Source organism: Manis javanica, chromosome 4, assembly GCF_040802235.1.
Source record: "Manis javanica isolate MJ-LG chromosome 4, MJ_LKY, whole genome shotgun sequence".
NCBI classification, from domain to species: Eukaryota; Metazoa; Chordata; class Mammalia; order Pholidota; family Manidae; genus Manis; species Manis javanica.
Genome location: NC_133159.1, coordinates 110,827,774 through 110,842,520, shown reverse-complemented (window position 1 = coordinate 110,842,520; position 14,747 = coordinate 110,827,774).

The window sequence follows — 14,747 nt, the reverse complement described above, 5'->3', positions numbered from 1 at the left end:
TGTAAATAGTGCTGTGATAAACATAGGGGTGCATCTGTCTTTTTCAAACTGGAGTGCTGCATTCCTAGGGTAAATTCCTAGAAGTGAAATTCCTGGGTCAAATGGTAAGTCTGTTTTGAGCATTTTGAGGAACCTCCATACTGCTTTCCACAGCGGTTGAACTAATTTACATTACCACCAGCAGTGTAGGGGGGTTCCCCTTTCTCCACAACCTCGCCAACATTTGTTGTTGTTTGTCTTTTGGATGGTAGCCATCCTTACTGGTATGAGGTGATATCTCATTGTGGTTTTAATTTGCATTTCTCTGATAACTAGTGATGTGGAGCATCTTTTTATGTGTCTGTTGGCCATCTGTATTTCTTATTTGAAGAACTGTCTGTTCAGTTCCTCTGCCCATTTTTTAATTGGATTATTTGCTTTTTGTTAATTGAAGTGCATGAGCTCTTTATATATTTTGGATGTCAAGCCTTTATTGGATCTGTCATTTACGAATATATTCTCCCATTCTGTAGGGTACCTTTTTGTTCTATTGATGGTGTCCTTTGCTGTACAGAAGCTTTTCAGCTTGGTGTAGTCCCACCTGTTCATTTTTGCTTTTGTATTCCTTGCCCAGGGAGATATGTTCATGAAGAAGTCACTCATGTTTATGTCCAAGAGATTTTTACCTATGTTTTTTTCTAAGAGTTTTATGGTTTCATGACTTACATTCAGGTCTTTGATCCATTTTGAATTTACTTTTCTGTACGGGGTTAGACAGTGATCCAGTTTCATTCTCTTACATGTAGCTGTCCAGTTTTGCCAGCACCAACTGTTGAAGAGACTGTCATTTCTGCATTGTATGTCTATGGCTCCTTTATTGAATATTAATTGACCATATATGTTTGGGTTAATGTCTGGAGTCTCTAATCTGTTCCACTGGTCTGTGGCTCTGTTCTTGTGCCAGTACCAAATTGTCTTGAGTACTGTGGCTTTGTAGTAGAGCTTGAAGTTGGGGAGTGAGATGCCCCCAGTTTATTTTTTTTCTTTCTCAGGATTGCTTTGGCTATTCGGGGTCTTTGTTCTTTCCATATGAATTTTTGAACTATTTGTTCCAGTTCGTTGAAGAATGTTGTTGGTAATTTGATAGGGATTGCATCAAATCTGTATATTGCTTTGGGCAGGATGGTCATTTTGACTTAATTAATTCTTCCTAGCCAAGAGCATGGGATGAGCTTCCATTTGTTAGTGTCCTCTTTAATTTCTCTTAAGATTTTCTTACAGTTTTCAGGGTATAGGTCTTTTTTCACTTCTTTGGTTAGGTTTATTCCCAGGTATTTTATTCTTTTTGATGCAATTGTGAATGGAATTGTTTTCCTGATTTCTCTTTCTATTGGTTCATTGTTAGTGTATAGGAAAGCCACAGACTTACTTGTGTTAATTTTGTATCCTGCAACTCTGATGTATTCCAATATCAGTTCTAGTAGTTTTGGGGTGGAGTCTTTAGGGTTTTTTATGTACAGTATCATGTCGTCTACAAATAGTGACAGTTTAACTTCTTTACCAATCTGGATTCCTTGTGTTTCTTTGTTTTGTCTAATTGCCATGGCTAGGAGCTCCAGTACTATGTTAAATAACAGTGAGGCGAGTGGGCATCCCTGTCTTGTTCCTGATTTCAGAGGAAAAGCTTTCAGCTTCTTGCTGTTCAGTATGATGCTGGCTGTGGGTTTATCATATATGGCCTTTATTATGTTGAGGTACTTGCCCTCTATACCCATTTTGCTGAGAGTTTTTATCATGAATGGATTTTGAATTTTGTTGGATGCTTTTTCAGCATCTATGGAGATGATCATGTGGTTTTTGTCTTTCTTTTTGTTGATGTGGTGGATGATGTTGATGGATTTTCGAATGCTGTACCATCCTTGCATCCCTGGGATGAATCCCACTTGGTCATGGTGTATGATCCTTTTGATATATTTTTGAATTTGGTTTGCTAATATTTTATTGAGTATTTTTGCATCTATGTTCATCAGGGATATTGGTCTGTAATTTTCCTTTTTGGTGGGGTCTTTGCCTGGTTTTGGTATTAGGGTGATGTTGGCTTCATAGAATGAGTTTGGGAGTATTCCCTCCTCTTCTATTTTTTGGAAAACTTTAAGGAGAATGGGTATTATATCTTCTCTGTATGTCTGATAAAATTCCGAGGTAAATCCGTCTGGCCCAGGGGTTTTGTTCTTGGGTGGTTTTTTTATTACTGCTTCAATGTCTTTGCTGGTAATTGGTTTGTTCAGATTTGCTGTTTCTTTCTGGGTCTGTCTTGGAAGGTTGTATATTTCTAGGAAGTTGTCCATTTCATCTAGGTTTTAGAGCTTCTTAGCAAATAGGTTTTCATAGTAGTCCCTAATAATTCTTTGTATTTCTGTGGGGTCCATCATGATGTTTCCTTTCTTTTTTCTGATTTTGTTGATGTGTGTTGATTCTCTTTTTCTCTTAATATGTCTTTCTAGGGGCTTATCTATTTTATTTTCTCAAAGAACCAGCTCTTGGTTTCATTGATTTTTTCTATTGTTTTATTAATCTGAATTTTTTTTATTTCTTCTCTGATTTTTATCATGTCCCTCCTTCTGCTGACTTTAGGCCTCATTTGTTTTTCTTTTTCCAATTTTGGTATTTTTGTCGTTAGACTATTTATTTGGGTTTGTTCTTCCTTCTTTAAATATGCCTGGATTGCTGTATACTTTCCTCTGCTGCTTTCACTGCATCCCACAGTAGTTGGGGCTTTGTGTTGTTGTTATTGTTGTTATTGTTTGTTTCCATATATTGCTGGATCTCCATTTTGATTTGGTCATTGATCCATTGATTATTTAGGAGCGTGTTGTTAAGCCTCCATGTGTTTGTGAGGCTTTTTGCTTTCTTTGTACAGTTTCTTTCTAGTTTTATGCCTTTGTGGTCTGAAAAGTTGGTTGCTAGGATTTCAATCTTTTGGAATTTACTGAGGCTCTTTTTGTGGCCTAGTATGTGGTCTATTCTGGAGAATGTTCCATGTGCACTTGAGAAGAATGTGTATCCTGTTGCTTTTGGATGTAGAGTTCTGTAGATGTCTATTGGGTCCATCTGTTTTAGTATGTTTTTCAGTGCCTTTGTGTCCTTACTTATTTTCTGTCTGGTGGATCTGTCCTTTGGAGTGAATGGTGTGTTGAAGTCTCCTAAAATGAATGCATTGCATTCTATTTCCTCCTTTACTTCTGTTAGTATTTGTTTCACATTTGCTGGTGCTCCTGTGTTGGGTGCATATATATTTATAAAGGTTATATCCTCTTGTTGGACAGAGCCCTTTATCATTATGTAATGTCCTTCTTTATCTCTTGTTACTTTCTTTGTTTTGAAGTCTATTTTGTCTGGTACTAGTACTGCAACACTGTCCTTTCACTTTTAGTCTGTGCATGTCTTCGGGTTTGAGGTGAGTCTCTTGTAAGCAGCATATAGATGAGTCTTGCTTTTTTATCCATTCTATTACTCTCTGTCTTTTGATTGCTGCATTCAGTCCATTTATATTTAGGGTGATTATCGATGTACTTATTGCCATTTCAGGCTTTAGATTCGTGGTTACCAAAGGTTCCAGGTTACTTTCCTTACTATCTAAGAGTCTAACTTAACTCACTGAGTATGCTGTTACAAACATAATCTAAAGGTTCTTTTCTATTTCTCCTTCTTTTTCTTCCTCCTTCATTCTTTATATATTAGGTATCAAATTCTGTACTTTTTGTCTATCCCTTGATTGACTTTGGGGATAGTTAATTTAATTTTGCATTTGCCTTGCAATCAGCTGCTCCACCCTCCCTACCATGGTTTTACTACCTCTGGTGACAGCTATCCAACCCTAGGAACACTTCCATCTATAGCAGTCCCTCCAAAATAGACTGTAGAGATGGTTTGTGGGAGGTAAATTCTCTCAGCTTTTGCTTATCTGGAAATTGGTTAATCCCTCCTTCAAGTTTAAATGATAATCTCACTGGATAAAGTAATCTTGGTTCCATGCCCTTCTGTTTCATGGTATTAAATACATCATGCCACTCCCTTCTGGCCTGTAGACTTTCTGCTGAGAAGTCTGATGTTAGCCTGATGGGATTTCCTTTGTATGTGATCTTATTTCTTCCTCTGGCTGCTTTTAACAGTCTGTCCTTATCCTTGATCTTTCCCATTTTAATTACTATGTGTCTTGGTGTTGTCTTCTTTGGGTCCCTTGTGTTGGGAGATCTGTGGATCTCCATGGCCTGAGAGACTATCTCTTTCCCCAGATTGGGCAAGTTTTCAGCAACTACATCCTCAAAGACACTTTCTATCCCTTTCTCTCTCTTCTTCTTCTTCTGGTATCCCTATAATGTGAATATTGTTCTGCTTGGATTGGTCACACATTTCTCTCAGTATTCTTTCATTTTTAGAGATCTTTTTTTCTCTCTGTGCCTCAGCTTCTTTGTATTCCTCTTCTCTAGTTCCTATTTCATTTACTGTCTCCTCCACTGTATCCAACCTACTTTTAATACCCTCCATCGTGTTCTTCAATGATTGGATGTCTGACCTGAATTCATTCCTGAGTTCTTGGTTGTTTTTCCATACCTCCATTAGAATGTTGATGATTTTTATTTTGAACTCCCTTTCAGAAAGTGTCACTAGTTCCATATCACTTAAATCTTTCTCGGGAGTTGTATTAACAATTTTAACCTGGACAAGATTCCTTTGGCATTTCATGTTTGTATATGGCGCCCTCTAGTGTCCAGAAGCTCTATTCTGGAGCTGCACAGCCCCTGAAGCAATGTTGCGTGTCACAGGGGAGTGGTACTGGTGCTTGGGTGGAGGAAAGAGCTGTTCCCTGCCTCCCGGCTGCTGTGCCTGTCTCCACTGCCTGAGCCAGTGGACCGGGCACACAGGTATGTTTTTGTCCCAGAGCAGCCAGATATGGATCCCTGCTTTTCACAAGCAGCAGGAATCTGTCTCCCCAGGACCTCTGCCTGTATTAACTTTCCAACCTGGTAGTCATGCGAGTCTCATGAAAGCACCGTGAACTGTAGGTTTGTGCTCACAGAGCAGATCTCCGGAGCTAGGTATTCAGCAGTCCCAAGCCTTCCACTCCCTCCCTGCTCCGTTTCTCTTCCTCCTGCCAGTGAGCTGGGGTGGGGGAGGGGCTCGGGTCCTGCAGAGCCACAGCTGTGGTATGTTATCCCATTCGCTGAGGTCTGCTCTTTTCTCCAGGTGTGTGCAGTCTGATGCTGTCCTCTTTCCTGTTGCTCTCTAAGGATTAGTTGTGCCCGTTAAATTTTCTAATTGTATCCAGTTTTAGGAGGAAGCCTCTGTCTCTCCTCTCACGTTGCCATCTTTATAGGGAGGATTTATACTGTTTCTGCACACTTTGCCCCACATATTCTAGAAACTTTATGCCACGGATTGATTCTACAGGAGGTAAAAATCAACCCTCGATTTAACTTACTGAAAACAGATAATATTTCTTTTCAGGTTGATTGAACTCCTGCCAATATGTCCTGCCAGCAGAACCAGCAGCAGGGCCAGCCCCTCCCAAGTGCACACCCAAGTGTCCTGCCCCTAAATGCCCCCCAAGTGCCCTCCTGTCATCCTGCTGTGTCCTGGTTGTGGGGCTGTGCAGCTCCGGGGGAGGTGGTGGCTGCCAGTGTACCACAGCCCCGCGCCTTCCACCGGTGCTGCCCCCAGAGCCTGGCCACTGTGAGAGTGAGCCCTTGGGGGCAGGTGAAGCCAGGGCTCTGGGGGCTGCTGCTGACCTGAGCCCTGACGACTACCTGAGAGCAAAGGAGAAAAGCTCTGGATTGTTTGCTTCTTCCACTCCCGCTCCCTGTCTCGGACCTACTGGGTTTCTGGCACTGACAGGTCTTAAGCTAACTCTGGCCCTTCTAGATATACAAATTTCTGCTTCTCCTCCTTTACCTTCACAATAAATGAAGTTTCTATTTCCTACTCAGAAGGTGCCCTGGCCACTCCCTCATCCCTTCCACAGCCAGCTCTTCTCTGGGGATTCTTGGGCACAAGCAAGGTGTGGCTGAGGGTGGGTAAGTGGGGCAATTCCCTAGGGTTTCATTGGGTCAGATGCAGAAAAACATCACCAAGAGTGTAATGAAAGAGGAAAATGTACCTACTGGAGTATGTCTGGAAGAAAGGATTGAGTCTAAGTTGCTGAGAGAAATGGGGAAGCAGGTAAAACTGAGAATGAGCTGTTTGATCACACTACGTTGTCCTGAACGTCCTCCTAGTTAACTGTAGAGGTTTATTTTTATGAATTGTGATTCATTCTTTTTCTTAAACACTCCTCTAACATAGAACTCATTCTCTCTTCTAAATCTTGTTGAACAAGTAAGTACACAATATCAGGTTGGACCAGACAAAGTGGACCAGTAAAGAGTTGCGCCAGATACTTACATGTCTTTGCAGAGCCTGGCACATCGCCTGGTGGTTAAGAGCATAGACTCAGGACCAAACCTCTGGGTTAAGTACAGCCCTGCCACTTACTAGCTGTGTGAATAAGGCCAGTAAAGCCCACTAGAAAGGACTCAAAGAGTTAACTGGTTAAAAATAAAAAGCTCAGAAGGCCAGGAGCAACTTGACCTAGAATGTTCAATACTCCCCAGATTAAGAAAAGTATCTCAGCATAGCCTATGTTTTCACTGTGTCAATTAGAACATACCAATGTAAGATTTACTTTAGTCTGCTCAAAGGCCCAGCTTATTCGGGAAGATTCTACCTTAAAGCTAAAATAGCAGTTTAATCAAACAGACAATAAACTCAGCCCACGTTGGAGGCATGGCAGGAAGTCTTGATTGATATGTTTCCAGACAGAAACTGATATCCTGGAAAGGAATCAACAGGAAGTTTCTTGTGTTAAGTTAGAAAAAGAAACAACATCTTATCAGAGATAAGCATTCAGGGACAATTTGACCAGTCTGCATCTGGCACTTTGTTGCTTTCCTGAAAATCCTTAACCACCTATAAATTATCCCCAGACCGTAAACCCTCAGGCACACTCCTCTCTCTCTGAAGTCGCCAGTACTTTCTAAGTGCACAGCTTTTCCCCAATCTTTCAGTGCCTCTTCTCTCAGGTAACCCACCCTCCCCTTTCTCCAAGTGTGCACCTTTTTGCTTTAAATAAACTCCTCACTGTTCAACTCACAACGTTTTGTCTCTGCGCCTTTCCAGTGTAAATGTTTTTGTTACTTTTCATTGTCAATCTAATCCTCTGGATTTAAGCTCAAACCTTCACTAAGTATGCAACCTCAAATAATAACTTTTACTCTGCTTCACTACTGTGTCTCTGCCCTTCAGTTCTTTGTTGCAGTATGGACAAGAACCGAGGAAAATACACAATGCTCCCCTAACAAAAGGGCTAATATATGTAGTGTGCTAAGAGCAGTGTCTATCTTCAAATGAAGCCTGTGTGTTAGCTGTTGTTCTTCTGCTGTTTTTTTTTGTGAAAAGTGGTCTGGGTTGCCATAGGGACTGGACCAGGAGGGTGGGCCAATGTTCTGTTTCCATTTAGGTATCCAGGCCTCCCACAGACGGCGGTAACTTAGTGCCATCGTCCCCATTGCCTTCTCTGCTTACTCGGGCCTAGAACAGATGAAAGGTGAGGATAAATTGTTAGAACACTGCAACCCCAAGGACCCAACCAGAGTCTCTCAGCGTTTCCTTCCCCAGTTTCATCCTCAGGGACCAGGGCCCCATGATGCAGGAGAATGTGGGAAAAGGCTGCTCAAGCACCAGCAGGGAGACAAGGACAATTCTCCTTAGTGTCAGACTGAGAAGAATCTTTCAGGGGAATATTCTAGACTCAAAGTGAACAGAGACCCTGATAACCAAGTGGCTCTGCATACAATGCAGCTGTCTGCTCCCCTTCATCCTCACGGCCACCAGCTACAGCCTCTGTTCACCTCCTGAACTAGGTGGGTGGCCCGCTGCCTGTGGGATTACCCAAAAAATAAAACCTCCATTTAGGTTTTCTTTTCATCAGTTTTAACAGTGTAAAAATAATTTGTGCTCAAAATAAAACAACTGTAAATTACGGGAATACAGGGAGATTGGATTATTTTTCCTCACGTAGCCCATGACCCAGGTAATACCCCTGACATCCCCACTCTGCTCCTAGGGAGCACATTGCAGTCAGCTGCCTCCAGGCCCATGCTCATACTCTCCGTGGGCTGTGAAGAGCCTCCTTTCTCCTTCCTCTCCATTATTATCAGAATTATCCTTCCTCCTTCCCCTCCGTACTATCCAAGAATTGTTGGAATAATTCTGATGGAACACCTGAAAGAGTATGGCACCATGCTGATAAAATTCACTCGGTATGAGCATGGTGTTGGATGGGATTCCCCTGAGCATACCTGAAGACAAGGACTTCTGTGCCAGTGACATTTCAGGCAGGACTCTCAAAAGAAACTTGGAAGGGAGTGGGGAAAGCAAGACTGTTAGGCAGGAAAATAGATATGAGCAGGGTGGAAAGAGAGAGTAAGTCCACTAAAAAGACCCAGAGTTAATCAATTAAAACTCAAAAGCCATGAGTAAGTTGGCCTGGAATGTTCGCATATTCCCCAGAAAAGGAGGGTACCTCAATATAGCCCATGTCTTTATTGTGTTAATCATGCAGGTCCAGCTTATTTTTTAACTTTACCTATATGCTGTTTTGTTTTCTCTTTCAGCCTTAATCAAGTAGTTTGTAACCTAGGCAACTAATTTAGCATTCAGGCCCAGCTGTAAGCAACATTGTAAAACCAGAAAGGATTCCATCTTAATTACTGCACTGTAATACCCAGGAAGATAAAGATTCTTAACTCACTGTTTAGCAAACTGACAATAACTCAGCCCACCTCGGGGGCTGGGCAGGCGGCCTTGCTTGATATGCCCCCAGACCAGGATGCTGGTTATCTCAGGGAGAAATCAGAGTAAATTCCTTGTGTTAAGCCACTTTTAAATATTCAGGGACCACTTAACGAGTCTGCACCCCCAGCCATTTGTTACATTCCTGACAAATTCTGAAAAGGGGGAACACCCAACTTTTGGGGGCACTCCTCTCTCTGAGGTCGCCCACACTATTTAAGTGTGTAAACTTTTAATCTTAAACTCTCTCTCCAACTTTTCAGGGCACCTCTCCTTGCTGAGATGGCCTGTACTTTTTCTCTCTTTAAGTAACTTTAAATAAAACTTTTACTCTGCTTCACTACAACCTCTGCCCTTCAATTCTTATTGCAGCTGGGATAAGGACTGAGGAAAATAAACAATGCCCCCCCAACAAAACTAGGAAGGGAAGGAGGCCACACGTGATGATAGAATCCGGACAGGAGTACCGCCTTTTGAAAAATCCCACCCGCCATCTCAGAGAGACCTAGGTGTCATCTTACCTGCGCTACAAGCATTCTCCAGAGGACACGTCAGCAAGCCACAGGCCCCCCTTTCCTGACCCCTCCCTTCAAAGAGCCCACCATAAACCCTGGCTATAAAAAGCCTCTTGACCTATTAGAGACTCTCTTTTCCTTGTTCTGCTGGCCAGGATAGATAAACCTGCTTGGACTGTTGAGTTCGCATCCCCTCTCTTCTTTCATACAGTGCCAAATCTCAGGAGCGGGAGCCAAGAGCAGGAGCTCTTTTGCAGCCTAAGAAGAAGTGGGCAATGACAGCTCATCCTGAGCTTAAGCCCAGATCCTGAGAGCCTCCTGTGTCTCACCCCGTTTCCCTTCCATCCCTCACCCAACACACACCTTGCAAACTCCAGTCCAGGGACCATCTTGCCAGACCTCAATCTACCCATCCACCACAGGCTATCAATCCTTCGCAATTCCCAGGAGGGTAAGATTTTGGCTTGTCATCAGCTCTCTCTGATGGGAAAGTTAGTCCTTTCCCTTCCAATCTGTTCTCCGGTTGAGAACACCACAAGGGGACCTTCTGCACTCTGACTGGGGGGCTGCTTCCTTTCAGTGTGCAGGACAGTCCAGCTCCAGGAGCCTCCAGGTGGGAAACTGATTGCAGGGAAATGCCCCAGCGGCATGCTTCCCAAAGCCTGGCCACCCTCCCACAAAGGACAATTCTGCCTCAAAAACATTGGGGGACACCCCCTCAACTCTCTCCTAATCCCAATTGGGATTAAAAGGACACATTAAACGAAAAACTGGTCTTTCACTCTTCTTCCATGTGGCCTCAACATTAACTTAATAATGGGTCACACAGGCCAAAATCTTAGTAACTTCCTCTAGAGGACTGGCAAATGGTCAGAGGTTCCTAAATCCAAGACTTCCCTCTCCCTAAGCAATCTTCCTTTTGTTTCTTCTCTTCTTTTTTTGTCACAGCTGCCTGCCTCAGCCCATGCAACTCTCCTAACTAGTTAGTAGTCTCCCAGGTACCTTAACTTCCTATTGTCCCCGGATCTCAGGGAGGCTTGCCAAGCCAAAACACCCCCTTATGCCTTTCGCATACTCTATGCCTTTTCCTGATTCTAAGAACTCAGGTGAGAGCTGAACAAAAACCCTCTACAGTACTCCTCGCCGATCAAAAATTCCCTACCCATACCCTGACAGCATCGCACATTTCTCCCCCTCTTCCCTCTTCTTTCACCCTCCACCTTATCATCCTCTTCCTCCCCAACAGCCTCAGCAAAATCCAAATCCCTTCCCTATTGTCGGCTTCTTCTGACCACCCCTCCACCTCGGGGATGTCCGCCTACACGTGTGCCTCTTCTAACCCAATCCCACCCACCAGCCTCAAACATGCCCTTGCACACTCGCTTCCCACCCAATACCTCCCCAGACCACATCTCACCCTATCCTACCTCTTTGTGAGGTAACAGGCACTGAAGGGCCCATTTGTGTTCGTATCTCCTTTTCAATTAATGATCTGGAGCATATAAAACAAAAAATGGGTCCTTTTCAAAAAACCCTGATCAATTCAGCTATGAGTGCCTCAGGGAAATTACCCAGAGGGCAGATGAAAACCCAGCCCTCTTTATAAATCGCCATTCAGAGGTACACAAACACCAGCCCTAAGTCCCCTGAGGGCCTTACTCTCCTACACCTCCACTTCATTTCCCAGTCTTATGCAAATATTTGTAAAAAGCTCCAAAAATTTAAAAATGGAACCCAAACACCCCAGAAGGAGCTTGTAGACCTTGCCTTTAAAGTTTTTAACAACTGGGATAAGAAACAAAACCTCAGAAAAACAGTCTAAAGCCAAATATCAGATCCTGGTCTCCCTAGTTTGACCACCCACTGACAAACCTGCAAAAGGCTCCACCCCACACCTGCCTAGCAACTGTTTCCATTGTGGCAGTCAGGGCCACTGGGCAAAAGCTTGCCCCAATCCCGTTCCTCCTACAAAGCCATGTCCACACTGCACACAGTGGGGTCACTGGAGAGTGGATTGCCCTCTAGGGAAGTCAGCCCCTCCCTTGAGTTCTCTCCCCTCCTGGAGACCAGACACATCTAGAGAGGACCTGGCACTCATGGCCTTGTCTTCACAGACCAATTGAGGTGGCCTGGATCCCAAGGCCCCCTCCACAACGACACCAGCGGATCCCCGGGTAACAATGGTGGTGGCAGGAAGTCAGGTTTCCTTCTGGGTCAACATGGGGCCAGCCCATCTGTGCTTACTAAATACAAAGGGACCTTTGCTCCCTTCCTCTATCTTGGTTGTTGGAATGAAAGGCTTAATAGAAACATCAGCCCAAACCCCTCCTCTATATTGTTCCTTGGTAAATATTGCTTTGCCTCACTCCTTTCTAGTAATCCCCCACTGCCCCACCCCGCTTCTGGGAGGAGATAGCCCCCACTGCATGGGGGCACGGTGGCCTGCCTTGACTGATATGCTCCCAGAGGGAAGCTGCTATCCTGGGAGGGGACCAGAGTAGTAAAATTCTTATGCTAATTTTGCAGAATTACCCAGAGGACTGATAAGATACTTTTCTACCTCCAGATAATACTACTAAAAATTAATTGATTTAAACACAAGCACTTATAAAAACTGGGCATTCCAAAACTTCCAGAAATTCTGATAAAAGTTACTCAGCATTAATGCTACTTTACATTTAACTAAAAAAGGCTTGTCCTTCCAGTTATCAGCTGCCTAGGTTTACCTAGTCATTTAAGTTGATGTTATCTGTTAAATCTTTCCAAAAAAATGCTTCAAGGGAGACGACTTTGTCTAATGCTTGATGAAGGTTTGTGAGTAATCTAGCATGATTGTTAGGAACGAGTGAACTAAATAAGTGAAGTAAGTAAACTTCTTAATAATAATTGTGTTACGTATACCTAAAAACAGCTTAAGAATCTTTGTAGTAACCTGAAAGCTTAAAATTTTGCTATGTTAATTAAGTCACTCCCAAGTCAGATAAAATCAAGAAACGTTCATTGCTGATTGCCAATCTAAAGAATGCTAGTGTAAGTTTACAATAGTTTACTTCTCAGTGTTCAGTAAAAATTAAACTTCCTGATGGTTTTAAGTTCTAATTAAAACTCCTTAAAATAATTAAGAAAACATCTCTGCATGACAGAAAAGATGTGTGTTTTGGTTAAGAGAAGGTGTAAGGAATAGAAATTCATTTTATTGTGGGTAAAAGAAGGTAACTTCTAAAGTACAGCTGTTTATTTAAAGAGGGAGAACACTGAATGTAAAAGAAAAGCTGTAGAAAGTTTGTGAAGAATTTGGTGTGGTCATGCTATGTGAGATTAAAGCAAAAGAGTCTTGTTATGAAGTAAGCAGCGAAATTAGAATTTTGTTTTCTGTTTGTTAAAAGGACAAAGTTTTCTTGAACTATTAGTCTGCTTCTAATATTGAAAAATTGTGAACAGTTTTTCTAATGATTTCTCATGCTTAAGGTCTCAATGAGTTGTCTAAGTACTTAAGAAAATTAAATCTTAATATTAAAAGAGCTAAAAGCTAAGTTGGTGTTACAGAAATACCCAAACATCCTTATGTCAATTGTCTTAAAGCTCTCATCAAATCTTCAACCATTGTCATTTCTAAGTCTTTTGTCATTGATAGTTACTGTTTTACTCCTGAACTAGTAAAGAACCAGTTTCAAGCAGAGCAAAAATTAGTTACATCAATAAGTAAACTAAAGAAGATGCAAAAGAGAATTTCAGCCCACCCTAATGCTGCTCCACAACTTAGCTGCATCCTTCTTGCATGTTCCCTTGTCCATGTCTGCCTCTGCTACTCATGCCAGGATTCTTGTTCACGAAGCTGAAGAATGAGCTTCACAAACACTCAAGGTAGGAGAGCAAGGTACAGGCTTTTATTTAGAAATAAAGTGAGAGGACAGAGCTCCTGGCTCATGCCAGGAGGGGACAAGAGAGCCCCAGGGTGGTGGGTTGTCTAGAGTATTTATAGGCAGTACAGGATTTTTGGGAATTGAGGGCTTAGGGTGTGGACTTGTACCACCTGCCTTACCCTCAGGTGGGCTGGGATATTGTCTGTTTGCCTGGGCTGTTTACAGTGAAGTCACAGGTTATGCTGAGATACTCTTGAGGAACACTCAAACATTCCAGACCAAGTTGCTCCTGGCCTTTTGACCTTTAACTGATCTCACTGAAGAGGCCTATATTCCTAGTCTAGTATCCTTACCCTAGAGATTTAGTGTGACCTTGACTTTGCATAATGCTGAACACAGAGTTTCAATAGGGAATTTACATTGTTACATTGCTTTGACTGTAAATATCTTGCCTTGCTGTTTCCAGAGGCCCTCACCCTGCTCTGTCTAAGCCCATGGTCCCTGTCTCACTACTATGGCTCCATGAACCCTCCTCTCTCTGACAGACAGCAAGGAACTGCTGGACCCACAGGCAGGGACAATGCCACTACTCAGCAGAAAGCAGTTACAGAAGAGGGACTGACACCCACTTTTCCCTGAAAGATGTCAAGGTTCCTCATTCCTTGAGGGGTGAATGAGATGGGGCAGAGACATGGAATAAGCATCATGATCTAACCCTAACAAACCTTTCTGTTCTTAACCAGCAAAAAGGGACAAACATTAGGGCTTCTTGCACAATCAGCTGGAGACACCCTCCAGCGTGTTGCCCCTCTGCCCAAACAACTCGACCTTGTGATAAAAGGCTGGCTCTCTTACAGGTTCTAGCATCAGTTGCACTCTTTATCCGTGAAGGTCAAAAATTGCCTTGCACCAGTCCTTATAAGTACACTCCTCACACAACCTCTCTGACCTTCTCAGCCACTGGGCTCTAACCCTTCTCTCCCTGTCCTGAAACCAAGTATTAAACTCTCAGCTTCTACAACCTTTACATTCTACCCCTCCTGGCCCCACTCGCCTTCATCACCCTCCTCTTTCTTTCCTTCCCTGCTTAAGTAACCAATTCCAAAGATTTTTACAGGATCAAAAGGCAGCCGTCTCCTGGGCAACTACTCAAGAACACCTCCAAATGGCTTTTATGCTTCAAAATATCAGAAAACTGGGGGGGGCGGAGCCAGGATGGGGGCATGAGTAGAGCAGTGGAAATCTCCTCCCAAAAACACATAGAGCTATGAAAATATAACAAAGAAAAATCTTCCTGAAATAGAGAACACAGGACACAGGACAACATCCAGACCACATCCACACCTGCAAGAAACCAGCGCCTTGCAAAGGGGGTAAGATACAAGCCCCGGCCCAGCGGGACCCGAGCGCCCCTCCCCACGGCTCCCGGCGGGTGGAAAGAACCTGGAGAGGTTTTTTTTTTGGCGACTGCTTTTTGGAAGCCTTAAAGGGATGGGCCCCC